General features: G+C 40.2%; 1 protein-coding gene across 1 annotated transcript in view; it reads right to left on the bottom strand.

The window, feature by feature from the left end:
* Positions 1-16,910, bottom strand: part of peli1b (pellino E3 ubiquitin protein ligase 1b) — a 41,504-nt gene extending 24,594 nt beyond the window's left edge. Inside the window, exon 1 of the mRNA XM_056395399.1 lies at positions 16,518-16,910. The gene's annotated coding sequence lies outside the window, so the exon portion shown is untranslated. The remainder of the gene's footprint in view (positions 1-16,517) is intronic.
* Between the last annotated feature and the right edge of the window lie 736 nt (positions 16,911-17,646).

Raw genomic sequence — 17,646 nt, 5'->3', positions numbered from 1 at the left:
GTACAGAGCCGGCTGTAATCTTTTACAAACCAAAATTACCAAACTACAAAACTAATTGTGATTGAAATAGAGACTGGCGATGGAAAAGAAGACAGGGCGATGCACAGCAGCACATCTTGTTCCTCGTCTTCTCAGCTCTGATGCTGAATGTGTGCATACTCTAGTACGACCCCTTCCACTGCCATCCACTTCAGGAGAGACACTCTGTGCTGTGCTACGATTTTATAACTGAACTCTGTCCAGGACGCAAACTTTGTTTCTCCGCCTGTGGTGAAGTGATGTTTTCATATCACAATGATGAACAAAGGGATTAAAATGTGAGTCTGTGAGACTCATGTAGGCTGTTAGTGTGAGGTAGGAAGTACACTGTGCTGTAACTGGGCAGACATACATCAGCATAACGCTGAGCAGGACTTCAACTAATAACTCTTTTTATTATCAATTAATCTGCCCATTATTTTCTCAACTAATCATTTTATAGTTTTCTCTAGAAAATGAGAAAAATATCTTCAAAGTTTATGTTTTGACCAACCAAAAAAAAACCCCACAGATATTCAATTTACTATCATATAAAACAACGAAAAGCTGCAGATTCTTTCATTTCAAAAGCTGGAACTTTTGTTTGAAATATAATCAATCAACTAATCATTGCAGCTATAATGTTAAGTATTTTCAAAAATGAAAAATATGTATACAAAAGGCAAAGCAGGAGCCACAAGCAAAAAAAAAAAAATGAAAGCAATGAAAGTCAACTGACTCAGCTACTTCAGAGAGTGAGTAGGTGTTAGCCTACTTTCCAGTAGAAAGCAAAGATGCTTTAATGGTAAAGGAAGCTTTATGATAATGTCAGCAACACACCTATTCCCACTTACTGTGACACTCAGGCCAGGTTTCTATTCCTAGGTGCTAACCCAAGCCTTAATGCATAAACTAAACTAGTAAGACACAATCTACCAGTTAACGATGTAGATGTAGATGGTAAAGAGGTTAAATGATGATAGATGTACCTCGCACTGCTAAGAATCAGGCTGACCTCGCATCTTCTAACAAAACCTCTCTTTGTGAAAATCCCACTCCAAGAGGAACTCCGACCCTCTCAACCCGTGTCCTGTTTGGAGAGCAGGGCAGGTCTTTCAGCTCAGTGGAGGAGAAAAGACAGAAATATCCATGCTACAGTCAAACCCAAAGGCATAGCAGTGATGAAAAGGTCTCTCAGGAGGCATAACATAAATTTTAAGCATATATCTATATTATTATATAATATCACATATATCATAATTATCGGAGAAGGAAGAACCGGAGAACTTTTTGCTTAAAAAAATACTTAAATGAATAGTCGGTTGCAGTCTGTTCCTAAGAAGACCTCCATGTGAGGGGAGCCAGCGCCACGTCAATGACTTAAATCCGAAGCCGCAACTTCCTGTGACAAACTGCAGCTGCTTGGTGGGAGAGCCAACTAGCCAGCAAGTCTTCAGCCAGTCTGCCACCTCCCAGCTCACAAAGACCGCACGTTCCTCAGATCAGAATGATAACAGAAAAGCCCCTCTGCCAGATTATGTCTCATTTAGAAAAGATGTCAACTTTTCAGATCCACAGACTGAACCTTGGTCCCAAGTTTATTCTCAGCAGCATCATGTCAAAGTGCTAATAACCAAGACACTGAACCCCATGATAAATAAGAATATGATTCAAACAAATGCAGTTTGCTTGATGCAGATGGCAGGGTAAAAAAAAAAACACTAATTATAGAATAAAAAAGCCTCATTGGTTTGGACATCAGTCATCTGTTTATGGGCTTGAAAGAAGGACAGAGCATTAGATGAAAGCTTCCTACAGTTTCTTGGAATGGCTTTTATTTTTTTCCAGATGATGATTAAAATGGAGCATAATGCAGCACATCATGCTGGAGGTTTTATGGTTGTAGGAAAAGAGGGGACTGCTGAATATGACCATAAACCTCATCCTTGTAAGTGGTGTGTCTTCAAAAAACAATTTCATCTCAACAACAGTCAACAACAAGTCAAAGCATGTGCTAACCCTACAAATTATGGCTAAGTATTTTTTGAGATTTCCGTTTGAGTATGTGGGAGGTTGTGCGTGCATCATCGGGGATTTTAATCTACTCTGAGTGTTTGTAATGCAAGCGAAATGCATTTGTGTGGGCGCAAGCTCGTTTCAGACGGCCTGGGTCTGGTCTCCAGTGTGTAGAGTTGCATGGCCGGGTCAGTGGAGAGGGATTGGTTTGCGCACTGTGAAGATTAGACGCTCGATGACTCGGAAACTGATCTGTGGGGAGGAGGGAGCTGGCAAACCTGACGCCAGATTCTCTTTTTTTCCTCTTGCCTTCCATTCTGTCTCCTCCTTGGTCAAACTTGTCCGATCGATGAACATGAACAGATTGCATCGGCATCGCAGAACATGAGAAAAAAAAAAGAAAAGAAAAGAAGACGAAGAGAGAAGGAGATCTCTGTCCAAGTCATCTGGGACATGGGAGGAAAATTTTCTTTTTTCCAGTGTTTTTACAAAATACACTCAAGTGTCTAAGCATGCATGCATTTTAAGAGGGAGGTTTCATTTTGCCTTGACTCCAGTGTTATTTTGATTAATGACAAAAAATATTTTCTGATGACCCATTTTTCATTTTTCAAAATGAGACTAAAACAAAATAAGGAGTAACCTTTAAAACTAAGAAAGAATAAAAGCTTAATGATGAAAGAGGGACCAATGGAGAAATTAACTCATTACTGTTTTAGAGAAATGTCTTATTCACATACTGTAGCTCCTGATGAATAAAACATATCCTCCACTGATTTACCTGTTTGACCTGTTAATAAGAAGCACACTGCATGTCAGTAGTGTTATCTAACATTACCTGTTCTCGAAAGACAAAGATTTTTGCACTTACTGCGACAAAGTATGAAAACAAAAGATTTTCAAAAGAAAAGAAGATTTAAAAAAAAAAAAAAAAAAACTATCTGTCGTGTTGCTGTCTGAAGGAATGAGCTAGTTCTGGGATTAATCAACAATCAACCATCGAAACGACGTGTTATCGTGTTATCTGAAGTTTCGGTTCTTCCTCTCAAGCTAAACCTTACTTTTTCTTCATAAAATATCACAGTGTACCTGCAGTTTGTGTCTTCTTTTTTTTTTTGCCTGGATCCGATTCAACACTTGAGTTCAATATTTATATTCTTCAACATAATACAGCTACACGGTGCACTCCAAGCTTAAAGTGGGCCTACATTAAAACTAGCAGTTTTAAAAAGATATGTTTGACATCTGCTCCACATTATGTAAATATAGCTCAGTGGAGTTTTGTGCAGCAGCACTTTAAAGGTATGGTACGCCTGCAAAATATGGCAAAAAAAATATCACATTGTTGATGCTAGTGTGGATCGTGCTAATTATACCTGATGGCTATTTCATCTTAGTTTGTGCTTTTCTGCAGTTCAAATGATTGCATCACTGAGCTTTATGAATAGGTTTGAGTGTTTCCAGAGTTCATGGGGTGTTTTTGGCACCTGGAGTACAAAGAGTGCAATCGCTTACAAAAAACAAAGGATTGGAAGTTGACCAGGATTTCTTTAACTGATGTAATCACTTTAAAAAAAACTTTAATGGCCTCTATCCGGAACGTGCACATTGGCTCCAGAGTTGAGACACCTTTAGATAGCTGTGAATCTTTATTGTGTAAACAGTCAGCCTAATGTTTGAACACAAACATTTAATGGTCAGTCAAAGACCTAGCTGCTACCTCCATCCCACTGCCCACACAGAACCTGAAGCACTGACAAAAGGTACAGCAGGAAACCACACATTTCAAACAGGGATGATTAATGATGAGTGTACATCTCCTGATGATTGTGACTGCATTTTCACTCACCACAGCAGCCAACAGAATAGAAAGAATAGAGGAATCTTCCAGAGGACTGTGGCTTACCCGCCAAACTGAGAGGATGACAACACACACTTCGAGGCACAATCTCAAATCTGCCAGCGTTTGGCAAACAGCTAATGTTAATGTTCCCTATTCCAGAAACTGGGCTTCAACACCTCCTTCAAATAAATGTAGATTTTTATGTGTTTGTCTGGAGGTGCGTGCTGCAACTAGCTCATATTCTTTCCATCTCTCTTTAGCTGGCGACTGTTCCTCCTGACTCCAATGGGAAATGATCAGACTCATTTCCATTCACACACCAGATCTCACAATAAGTCCAATCTTCTGTCTCAGAATGAAAACCACAATGAGCGCTGGCACACAGAAACCATTTCCATCCAGAGGAACCCTTTAAAACCACCCGAGGACCTTATGACAGGGAAAATCACTGCTGATGCAACATTACAGAAAATTAATGTAGTGTGAATTATATCTCCTGAAGCTCAGCTGAGTGTACACAGGAGATAAGATGGCATTATCAATACAAACCAGATTGTGAATTCCTAACATGTCTCTGAGTAGGAGATCAGACAGTAGAAATATAATAATATAGTGTTTTGTTTGTGTGTGTGTGTGCATGGTTTAAATATATTTCACTGATTATTCTGAATCTAAATGCACACTGGACGCCATAGGAACGTAGAAACATTTCTGTCTGACCATAGACACGCCTGTAGCCAGCCTGCTCCAAAGTGATTTACACAGAGTCAGCGTGTCCATGCACACAGGAAGTCCCAATTCCCTGCCCACTCACAGACAGACACACACTTGTCATGTTCAGTGTTCCCTGGAGATGACTTCCAGTGTGTGTGTGTGTGTGTGTGTGTGTGTGTGTGTGTGTTGTGTGTGTGTGTGTGTGTGTGTGTGTGTGTGTGTGGTCCTGTATTTACACCAAGATGGATGGAAACATACGGTATGCTGGATTCTCATGCGCCCCATGACACATTGCTTGAAAGGAAGGAAGGAATAACAGAGGGCACATTTGACAGATAGACAGTCACATCCAGGTTAGGAAACACTGGAGACAAAGGGTGGCAGTTCAGTTAACCTCAAGATTTAACTGGTCTGAGTGAGCCTGCTCCCCAAAACACACCTGACAAGATGTTCAACACACCAGAACACACATAAAACTCCCTTGTTGGACAAGGCAGAAAAACATATTTTACTTAAAGCAGCTATAATTGATATTTTCACAATAACAATGTATAACCTGAATCTGCAGCTCATCTAAGGTTTGAAAAGCTTTATCTGGTTTTCACCGCATTGTTTAGCTGTTCAGCTGAAACTGTTTTGCTTCACTCTTGTTGTTCTTTTCAACCACAGCAGGCAGCTATTTTCAGGGAAAAATCTCTAAAAAAAACTCACTGTACACTACCTGCTCAATACCAAACAGCAGACAGACAACCAGCTGGTGAAAATAGTGGTGCGTTTAGCAGCTAAAGAAAAGCTGATATCTTCCTCAGGAGTTAGCAGAGACCAAAAACAGAGCGAAAGGAGCATGAATATGGACTTAGATTCACCAGGTGGACACAACCATGACTACTTTTAACTACTTTATATACTGCTGGGTAGCTTGTGACTTTCCCCCTGAGGATCAGTACAGCTCTATCTTTAACCTATAATAATACAAGACTGTATTTTGTATTATTAATCTGAATCTGTAGAGTATCACTTAAATGCAGTGGAATAAATCTTGGAGTAAAAGAGAAAGTAGGCGATGGTAGAAATACTCAGGTAAAGAACAAGTTCCTCAAAACTGTATTTAAGTTTCACCAACAACCAAACAGAACTGCGACCACGAACGAAAGGTCTACAGATTCCGGCAAATGACGTGACGGTGATGTTTTAAAATGTCTTCTTTAGTCCAACCAACAGCCTTAAACCTGCAGAGTAAGTAAGAGTAAGAAAATATTTTCAACAGAAAAAAAATCTTATGGTGAAGTAATCTGTGCTAGAAGAAGACAGTCGAGTCATTATATTCACTCTGCAGCACCTTATGGCCAACTAATCACTCGGAGAATTTGACTGCAACCAAATACACAGCATATCGGTCTTCACTGCATCTGATTCGGTTTTGTTTGTCTGAATCATTAAAGTTAAGCAGAACTGTAATTCGCTCTAGATGAGAGAGTCTGCCTAATGCCATAAACGTAGATTTATGAATATCCTGTTTACTCAGGATGGTGCACACATGCTCTGTAACATAGCAAATAAAAAATTAATTAGCCTCAGACCATCTGTCATTTTTTATATGTGGTAAGTTAAATTTCCTCCCTTTTTACGAAAACATATCACACTCAGTGGCGTCTGGACTCTCTGGAGTAACCATTATCCTGCAAAACAGAGCTTATAAACACAGCACACCACTTCACCATGTGCTGTTACCAACACAGTGGCCACATATAGACACTGAAGTGGTCAATATTTAGACATGCTGAGCTACTTTTCAGAAGATCTTCTGAAGCTGTGACTACGACGGAAAAAAGAAGTGGTCTGTAACAAGACCGATTAGAATAATCCACTCGGGCTCGATGCCAAGCACTTGATCAGAGGAAGCGTTGCCACAACAATACTCACACTCATCAGCTATAAACAGCACGGCATGAAATATGTGGAGCAGGTCAGGAAAAGGACTTGGACATTAGAAACACGGTGAGGAATGTAAACCCGAGCTGTGTTGTTGAAAGCAGATGTGAACATAGTGAGGATGGCATCAAAAGCCATTGGATCTCACGCCTAACAAAACTGACCCATGAGGACAGATCTGAAAATGTCCTGTGAATGTTCTGCTGAAAAGCCAACACACATCACGCCCATCTGACCAGTTTGAACCGTGAACATCACATGTCAACCAGTGCACCGATCCCCTTAAGAAAAATACACATTTTTAACTCCAAAAGTACGCTAAGTGCACAAAGGACCAGATCTTTCCCATGGCACGACAGCACCAGTCACACCTCCACCCTCCACTCCTCAAAGGAGACTGGAGTCGGACCCTTTGGCGCCAAATTCCTGCTGAGAATTAAATTAAGTCATCAAAACAAACTACCGGTTGCTCTGGAGGCTCCGAGAGACCGGCATCTCCACAGAATCAAGGACTGCTCCCCTCAGAACCAGGGTCCGCAGTTTGAGCCTGAGGTGTTACACTTGTGTCTGGGGTTCAGGCTGTTTGGAGGATCAGTGGACTAGAAAACATGTCAGGTACTCATTTCACTGTGAGGAGAAGGGTGAATCTGACCCATGACCAATGTATACCATGATCCCAATGTCTCCCTCTTTCCGCTGTTCGTAATACTGTCTAATAAAAGCAGCTTATGAGGAATAATTAAAAACAGTGGTGGTTCTGTTTTTTGTTTTTCTATGAATAACCTTTGTAATATCCATGTGAATCAGACTTCCCAAAATCTAACTTAGGCTGCCTTAAATTAAAATAAGAATTGGAGTAAGCCTTGAAAAAGTGGCTAAAAAGTTGTGTGGAGAATGGAAGAAATGAATTTTACATGAGGGTCTCTAATCTGTAAACTAACACAAACCTTTTCGTCCGACATTTCCAGAAAACAGTCTTATGTTACATAATGTTGGTATGATAAAGGTTGCTATTTCAGTTCAGGCAAGGGCCAATGTTCTTTCCTAATGTTATCATTTTTGTGTTAAGAGTTTCTAGGACTGCAATTAACAACAATTCTTTTTTCAGTTAATCAAATAATAATTTCTATAAAAAGTCTGATGATAGAGAGAGAAAAATTAATCAAATAATTAGCCTTTTTTCACAAAAATCCAAGAGTTTCAACTTTATGCGATGTAAGACAACAACATTGAAATATTTGCTGATACATTTTTTCTTGATTGTCTAATTAATGAACTGTTTCAGCTCTAGCACTTTTTATTTGGCAGGAACATTTTTGAAAAACATATGATATTCTCATTGTTTAATTAAATGTTATGTCTACAAGCACACACAGGGCGGGATAAAGTGAGATACTGATCTCCTGAGAGGAATACTAATATGACTGAGGCACAAAAACAAATGTGCGGATGTTATGGCATGGTGAACAACCAAAAAATAGTGAGTTTCATTGCATGCTAAAATATAACTGGAAAAGCCTTAAAGTTACAGAGACAGTTTGTTCCTATGTTTTGTGCTTAGTCCATTTTGTTACTGCTTTTTTCAGTTTCCAGGGCAGGTCCGCTGTCTGTGCTTTGTCAGAGCAGCCAACTGGTTTTCCTGTAAGCTGCATTGGGAGGAGGCTTGATGACAGAAGGTAGGGGAAGAAATAGGAGGGCCAGCGTTTGAATTACAGCCTCATTAATGATTCAGTGGGAAGAACACAGGCCGGTGTATGCACACAGACAACCAACAGCTCTGTGGGTGGACGTGCAACAAGACACAAACCCAGGCGAGGTCTCGGACACACAATAATGCACACAATCACAGATGCAGACATATACAAGCACACTGGGGCCTGTGTGGCAAATACGATCAGACAATGATGCATGTCCACGTGCAAACAGTGAAAGACGTACTGTACTGTACAAGGCCTGGGCTTCTAAACACACATGGATGCACGGTCATATGGACATGCAATCAAAAACACACACACACACACACACACATGCTTCTGGAGCCAAGCACCATCTCCTGATTGTACAAAGCATACAATGTGACCTTCTTCGATGCATGAAACGTGAATGCGTTGTGAGCTCAGGGTGACAGGCGTTCATCTGCATTCAGCACTGCAGGGGAAAATCACCCAACCTATTTAAACTGCTGTTATTTAATTTGAATAGACGTTTTGGAAATTTGCACAAAATGAAACCTCATTATTGTAAGGTGTTATTGAGGTCAACATGTGTCATTCATCGGGCATTAAAAAAAAAAAAGCCACAGCATGGCCGCACAATAAATTAGTATTAGTATAGACTATTTTAATCGCAGGGCACACTCCCTCTGAACTGCTGTGCTGTCTGTCACTTCAGATTTTTGTCAGTTTATGTTTGACAAATGAGTGATGTCCCCTGTTGCTAAAAAAGCTTAGTCTTTGCTTTGCTTTCCTTATTTTCCATTTCATCTGAGCTGCATGCCAAAGCTCACCACTCTATGTATGACTGATTCCTGCTTTTTGATGAATTATTTTGACTGTTTGGTAATTTCTTCTTTAGTTACACAGTTATCATGGGGTTTTCTAGATAATTACCTTGTAATACATTGTAGATCACAGACTTGCTGGTATGGTTGGGTTGAACCACTGTTATTATGGGCTAAATGCTGTGCTCGTACTGTGAGAAACTTTAATTCCACTGCTTCCTTATTGTTTTCAGTACTGAGGAAAGAATGCCAAGGACAGCTGTAACCTTCAGCAATTTATCACTGGTTAACTGGGTTAGTGTTCAACTATACAGTCCCAAGTGTGATCGTTTCCACAGCAATGTAGGTGACTGTAAACATGTACAAGTGGAACGCTTTCCAGCCAATTAAGGTTCTAGTTCAGACTTTGGTCTGAGTGAAATATTTAAGATACATCATTCCAGCTATAGTTGAAAACACCCAGGACGGAGATATGAGATGTCAATAGTGGTATAAAATAATTCTGTTCCCACATATCAACACTGAAAATCATGATTACAGTGCACACAGTAGAAAACAACAGTTGCATGCTTAAGGCTGATTCATGTTTCCGTTCACCATCCGTTTCTGTTTGGCTCCTTTCAGTGTTGGTGAGGGGTTGCATTTCTCTGGGGAGGTAAGAGGGAACAGTCTGTGTTGGTCTAACTGTGCTGCACCTGGTCATAGTTTGTAATCATTAGCCTCTTGTCCAGCCAAATGAGACGGGCTAGTGCTCAGCGCTGCTAGCGTTCAGGCTTCGGTGGGGTTAGTTTGGGTTTTGGCAGTATTTCCACTTCAGAACCGCTGGCTCTGTCTCCTACACCTTTAAAATAAAACAGACTTAACATTTCTGGAAATAAGTGGACTTTAAGGGACTTAAAGTTTATCTTTGGTCTAAACAACAGTTTCACATATTATGTAATCAAGTGAATGTTTGAACTGAGGGTTTCATAACTTTCTTCTTTTGCTACATTGAGCACAAGGACACTCAGAATTTGATTATTTAATGGATTTTCAGCAATTACTGCCCTGCTTTCTCTGCATTCACAGAAACAGCAGTAATCCCTGGGGAAGCCACAAGATCAACAAGTTACACACTCAGTTTTGTGTGTGTGTGTGTGTGTGTGTGTGTGAGGATGTGCACACAAGTTCATTGGAGACAGGAAGGCTGGAAAGTGAAGCAGGAAATGGCAATCATGCATGATCAGAGGGGAGTTGACAATTATAGGTCTGTGTCTACATATGAAAATGTGTCTACAAGTGTGTGTGTGTGTGTGTGTGTGTGAGATTATACCAGTAGTTTCAGTTTACATTTGCCTATATGAACAAACTATACAGCAAGGAAACCACAGAAATGGTATTGTGATAATCACACAAACACATACATACACTCTCACAAACCTTTCTTTCACACATGCAAAACCTCAACGGAGCTTTCAGTTTCTGAAAGTGAAGTTTTGAGATGATATTGAAAGCAATCAAGGATCTTCACAGCAACAGACTGTAGTTTGAGTCTGGGTGGAGGTGTCAAACATGACAAAGGACACACCCAAAACACAAAAGTGAAGAATTAAGAAAGCAGTTTCCTTCCTCAGGTGCCAAACAGCAGAAAATGAGCAGCATCGATCACTTGATAGCGCTTGTCTACATCTGGCAGGTTTCAGGACTCTACCAGCGACTTTGGTACATAAATAATTACTGTCAGGAGGTAAAACTCTAATATAAATTAACCCACTGCGTAGAATTTATCTTGGCTTTCTATCGTGGCTCAACAATATCTATTCAGCATCTACATCACAATGTATGCACACTGTAAATGATGCAATGTAATAAGACAAAGTAGGCCTACCATGGTATACTATATAATCTCTTTACATTACATAAAGCTCAAAGTGTACAAAGTTCTCTCTTTCATGAAGTTTAGCTCATTTGGTTTAGTAAGTAAGTCTTTGGTGCAGACTGAGAAGAATGCAACAAGCATCTTTTACGACTAATTTAGTCTCTAAAAATGTCAATTTTGAAAATGCCTTAAGGTAACGTATTCTGATGTCTTGTATTGTCCGACCAGAACCTAACGATATTCAGTTTACAATGATATAAAACAGAGAAAAACATCAAATCCTCACGATGGAAAAGCTGGGACCAGCGCATGGTAGAAATCTTTGATTCAATTATCAAAATGGCTGCAGATTAAATTTCTTCCAATCAACTCACTAATGCATCATTTCAGCTGTATCTGAAAGTTTGGTTTGATATTCTATAAATATGATGAGCAAAAACAGGTTTCTCTGTCTTTCTCTCTGACCCTCACAGAGTCCTGATCTCAACATCATGGAGTCAGTCTGGGATCACATGAAGACGGTTTGTCACACCAAATATTGATTTGACTTAGGTTTTTACTGTTTATAGCACTTTATAGTTAGTAAGTTAATCGATAAATAAAAACTATTCACTGCATTTTTTAAAAGCATCCTCACTTTACTGTTCCTATATATTGCTATATTATTACTTTTTCCCCAAAAATATAATTCAGCTCTACTTGTGTCAGCACATGTCGGACGTTATTATGATACAATTTACACACTTTTTCCCAGAAGTCCACCAACATTTATAAATAAGGAAGCTATTCATGAAGTCAGTCGGCTTACCGTTAATATAATAAAGTTGCCAAATAGGACTGTGGACTGCCCAACAGCTTTTTCTAAAACTGAACAGCTTCACTATGTTTCACTTTCCCCACTCGCTCACTTCTCTGACTCAGGTATTGGCAGCAGGAGAGAAACCTTACTGTTACTTTCAGCGGCAGAGAAGCAAAGGGAGGAATGAGACAAATACAAACTAGGTAACTGTGAAAGATAAATAAGAGCGGAGGCAGACAGAGAGATGGGAAATGTATTCTTCATTTTTACGGAACAAAACAGGTGACCACACTCACCCCTGTGTACAAATATACCAAAATAGCTCTTAAAATAAATAACAAATAGTCTTCTCAGAGGAGCGAGATTAAGGCAGGTGGCGTGATGAAAGAGGCAGGCACACACAGAAAGGACTAAACGTCATTGTACAACCTGCACCAGTTATTGAGCAGGTGCACTTTCACTGCCCATGTGTTTGTCTTTACATGTGCGTTAATGCTATATCTGTGAAGAGACCAGATTTAAATAATTCATGTGGTTTACAATAAACTGATCCACAACCTGCGTTTACATAATTTATAAGATAATGTGGATGTGCGATGACCTGCAGGAAGCATTCTGTTATTCTATAAAATAACAAGGAAAATCGAAGGACGTGTTTGGGTGTTTGTTCTTCTTGTTGATTAATTTACGCGGCACCTTTACACTCCTACCTGCGGTGTTAGTTCTGACATGAAATCTGTTTCACTGTCACTCCACAAAACGTAATGAAGCTGTGGTTTTTCTATAAGCAGGTGTAGATGTGACTCTGCATCCCTGCAACCCCGAACAAATTCTTGACTCTTTAACATTCATCAGAATTGACGTCCAGACATCTCATGCTGAGCTGATTAGCGACACTCGGTTTCATCTTCCTGGCAGGAGTAAACCATAATGCACACTGCCATAATGATTCGAAAACAGATATGATATGGGGAAGCTTTTTGAGCTCTTCCATTCCATCTACAGATGATCTGAGCTAGACAGACAGCCACAGTAGTCCAGGTGGAGCTCGCACTTTTGAATTTATGTTTTAAACATGTCAAAATGTTGACTATAATTAGAATGTATTAAGGTGTGTTCATACAAAACACGGTGTGGCTTTTCAGAGGCGTGACAATAACGCTCTATGAGTTCACCCGGGGCAATACAAATTAGGACAAAGAAGTGTCGAGAAGAGCGAGTTGACCATGTTATAACTTGAGTAGAGCTGCGATGATTAATCAAATAATCATTTAACCAACTGACAGGAAATTAATGGGCACTTTGATAATCATATATTCGTTTTAGTAATAACTATAAGCAAAAGTGTCAAAAATTAGCTTTTTTTAACTTCTCAATTGTGAGTATTTGATATTTTGCCTTATCATATATGAAGGTTTATTTCCAATTCATGGATATATGGAGATAGAAGGAACAAGGAGAGACTGGGGGAAGATTAGATACCCATTATGACCCAAAATGGTTCGGTGTGATACTGAATGTATGTATCTGAACAGCCCGGACGGCACAGCTGCAAGTTGCTTGCAATATAAATTCTTTGTTAGAAAATGTACATGAGTAATCGACTGATAATGATTCTGACAAGAAGGAGAGTATAAGAGAGTTGTACCAAGCACAAGCTGCCTCAAGCAACGCTATGGAAAAAACGCTGGTGGTTTAAACCCCTAGCCCCCCTCTTCCCTACCTCACAGAAACAAGGCCATAAAAACGTGCCCACTGTCTGACCCACTTTCCATGACAGACGTAATCTCCTTCCACAAACTTCAGCCTGTTTACCAGCCCAGCAGAGAGTAAGCCGGACCGGGAGGAGGGTGCCAAGCTCCTCACACACAGCAGGGGGAAAGCTGCTGCTCAACTGTGCCGATGATTACACCCCCAGATCCCCGCCGAGCTCACCGGCCCTCCCTGATCAAAATGCACACCACAGGCACATGCGCACAGAAAGATAAATGCAAACATTTCCCAAAACACAAACATACTTGGCTTGAATCTCAAATACACTCACGCAACACCAAGAAGTTAACCACCTACTGCTGGCATGTTCACACTTACCTCATTCTCAAGAGAAAATTACTCAATTAATTCCCTCAAAATCTTAATGTTACCCATTTACCCTCAACAATCTCTTAAAGCCATATTGGACTGCTTTTGGAGCCCTCGTTCACACTTTGCTGGCTGGTACATGCACACATGTCATAGAGTCACGCAATGCTATGTTGGATTAAAAAGTTGTTTTTAACCATTTCCACTGTGTTAGTAAGTTTAGCAAATCTGCAAACAGCAGGGTCTGGACACATTATTTAGACTAAAATGATGAAGAGCTCAACACACCCACAGGCGAAACAGAATACTTGTTAAAATCAGTTGTACGCCACTATTTTAGCACTTCTCCTGTGACCAAATCAAGACAAATTGTTTTGTTAAACTTTCTGAAATAAGCAAATCCAAGTTTCTAAACTCTTTCCAGTTGCTGTGTAACAATGAGATTTGGACTGTTTATCAATTGCTGTGAATTTTATGTCACAAGTTGGCTTCAGAAACCACAAATACTCTTAGAAGCTTGTGCGTAATATGAAAAATATGCGTAATACATAGTATACACTTACATAAAATCCTTTATTAAAACCACTGCAGCATAGATTTTTTTTTTTTTCAAATCCCACTGATGGATATAAATGCAATAACAATGCTGCTGAATCTCCTACTGACGGACAAATCTTTCTGAGCCTGTAAAGGACCATGTAATATATTTAATTGAAATAAAAACTTCTAAAATAATTGATGAAATGGGGGATATGGGATTTTTTTTTTTTTTCCTGAACACTAGTGATACAGCATCCGGCCCAGGCTGAGACTGGGAGGCCTATCTGTGTCCCCACAGACCAGGTTACTAAGGATACGGGCAGCACTGAGCCTCCATTAAGACATCAGAGCTCTCTCTGCGCTCCCGTCTGACACCAGCAGCTCCGGTTTCCTCCCTGAAATTGAGACTCTGAAGCGTGTTGGAGAACACGCACTAAGGCCTGCAGGCAACACACCCAATGCAAATGTGCAAACATAAAAGTGTACAGTATGTGCAATACTTACACTCTCCCCTGTTACACTGCAAAGCACTTCACACTAGAAGTTATCGCCATTTATAGGACTGTGAGAATGCAGACTTAAATAGCCTGTGCAAAAATATAATAAATACTCATCATCCTTACAACAGGGCAGCACTTTTTTAGCTGATGTGTAGCTCTCTACACCAGGTTTGGCTCTGTTATGGTCACCGCTGCATCTGATAAGGGCCCAAACTATTCAATACAGTCCACACAGTAGGTATAATTGCAGGAAATTGATCGTTTTTGTTTGCTGAACTTTGCATCATTCCGAAGCCTTATGTTTGCAACCTGCTCAGACAAACACACGAATCCACTCTTTGTTGACTATTTTTTCCTGTGTTTCATGTTCAGAATGAAAAACAAATATAAAACCAGGTTAAAAAAAAAAAAAAAGTTGTTGTATTGTCTTATCGCACTCTCAACCTGCTTTATATCTTATGAAGAAGTCATAGGACTAAAAAGGCAGATGCAAAGCTTCAGTTTTAAATGTAGCCCTTCCGCTACTTATAGCACTTTGTACTTACTGCTGATTACTTCAGCAGCCAACTAGCTATCCTTTGAAAGCCCTATTCTAATACAAATTAGTCCTGTTGGGTTGGTAAATGGGTAACATCACTGAAAGAATGACACGCACTGGCCACTACCACTCACCAACATTTCAAAAAAACTCATGTTTCCAGATTAATCATCACACTGACAAGCAGACAATGGAAATAAGGCCCAGGGCATCGTGGTGGAGCAGATGGAGTTAATGCATGTCTGTCTTTATGTGACATTTCCAAAACGGGGAAGGGAAGTCAGTGAGATCCATATCAGAAACAAAACTTATCGCATCATCATCTGCCAACCAGTAAAGTCTGACGAGACAGACGGTGGTGGTGGTGGTGGGGGGGAGAGACAGACACAGAAAGAGATTGGACATAGGGAAAGAAAGGGAAGGGAAGGGAGGGGAGGGGAGGGGAGGGAGGTCATTAACTGGCAATCATGCTTTAGTAATGGCAAGAGTCCATGCATTTGGTTAATTCCTTATCAGGCAATGTTCCCTTTCTCACTCAACCCCCCCCCCACACACACACACACACACACACACCCCACACCCCCCCCACACCCCCACCCACCGCTGTGACAGTTCATCATGCAGACTGGAAGTGATGTAAACTAATATCTGCATTTCTGAAGCCTTCACACACACACACACATACACACACACACACACACACACACACACACACACACACACACACACACACACACATTCACACACACACTGATACAGTCACTGGTCACCAGGAGCTTTATCTTTATAGAGCCCCTCGATTTGCACTGAGATAAAACAAAGACCGAGTCAAAGCAGGTGCATGAGTATGCTTGTGTGTGTGTGTGTGTGTGTGTGTGTGTGTGTGTGTGTGTGTGTGTGTGTGTGTCAGAACACTTGACAAAGATCAGTGCTCTGCTGCTGCAGCTCTCACACTGACTTACCTGCTGAGTGCTTACTTACTAAATGAGGTGAAGTAACGTTAATAAATTATCAGCTCATCGGACAAAGCAGGTGACGGTTAGAAACAGAGAACACTGAATAGACTGGACAGCGTTGAATTAGCATACTGCCGTTAGTGTTTAACCGTTGGTATTATCACGACTAGTATCTTTATTATTATCAAGTGAAGTCAGGTGGCTTTTAAACATGTACTCACAGCGATATAAATGATGAAGTCCTCTTATTGTCTCTGCTCGGTGTGGCTGTCTGTGGTGTGCTGCTGCCTGTCTTTCCCAACTTGCTGAAGCTAGCAAGCTAGCTAACGTTCCCCCGGCACAAAAAAAAAAAGAAGGAAATTTTCGTCTTAATTTTTCCCCCTCTAGCCTGGTTTACCAAAAAATAAAAAATAAATATAAAACGTTTAAAAAAAAATGGACGCCAATAAGGGCTTTGTGTGATGTGTCCTCTTCTTCCTGGAGTTACGAGTTACAAATGGTTCACCGTGAGACAAAATATCACGGTGTGTTTTTTTTTAAATGACAGGCTCTCTGTGTGCTGTCCTTTGTTGTGAGCATCTCAGCGTAAACACAGAGCTGACCCGTCCTGTCCGTTCACTGTAGCTGTGGGAGGAGACACAGAGAAAACACACACACACACACACACACACACACACACACACACACACACACACACAGAGACGCTCGCGTCGCCGCTAAGGATTCTGGGGCTTGTAGTTTTACTCGCTCCTTTTTTTTGCCCAGTGATTTCAGACTCCTGCTTACAGCAAAGCGTGGAGGTGACTTTTAAGAGATATGCACTGACCCTACAGCTGCCATATTGTAGTCTATGTTCTTACAGTGTCTTCAGTGATATGCATGGACGGATTATGAGAAAACAGAAACATATCTCTTTGTCATTTTGCATCTCTTTTTGTTCACCTTGTGTCTCTTTGTAGTCGCCTTTTGTCTTTTGCATTTCTTTGTGGTTGTTTTATGGTCATAGAGCGTATACTTACGTTCATTCTGCCCCCTTTTATGATAATTTTGCATAACTTTGTGGTCATTTGTGTATTTTAAATGAGCTCTATGACCCCTGATCTCTTGGGCCCTTGGGTGTTATTCAGCAAGAACATATATGATTATCATTTTTTTTAAACAATCTAATATATTTCAAATGTATAAATCCATAATTAAATAAAGGGAAATTGGCTGAAATGGGAACACAATTGTTAAGACAGTGATTGCAAATTGCAAAGTGGTGTAACATCCAAAGAAATGTTCAAATGCAAATAATAGTCAAAAAAATAAGTTTATGCTCTTATTCAGCATTTTTAATATTGGTTAAAT

This window comes from Seriola aureovittata, chromosome 14 (assembly GCF_021018895.1).
Source record: "Seriola aureovittata isolate HTS-2021-v1 ecotype China chromosome 14, ASM2101889v1, whole genome shotgun sequence".
NCBI classification, from domain to species: Eukaryota; Metazoa; Chordata; class Actinopteri; order Carangiformes; family Carangidae; genus Seriola; species Seriola aureovittata.
Note: the sequence above shows the minus strand (reverse complement) of the source record. Positions and strands in the feature narration are given on the sequence as shown.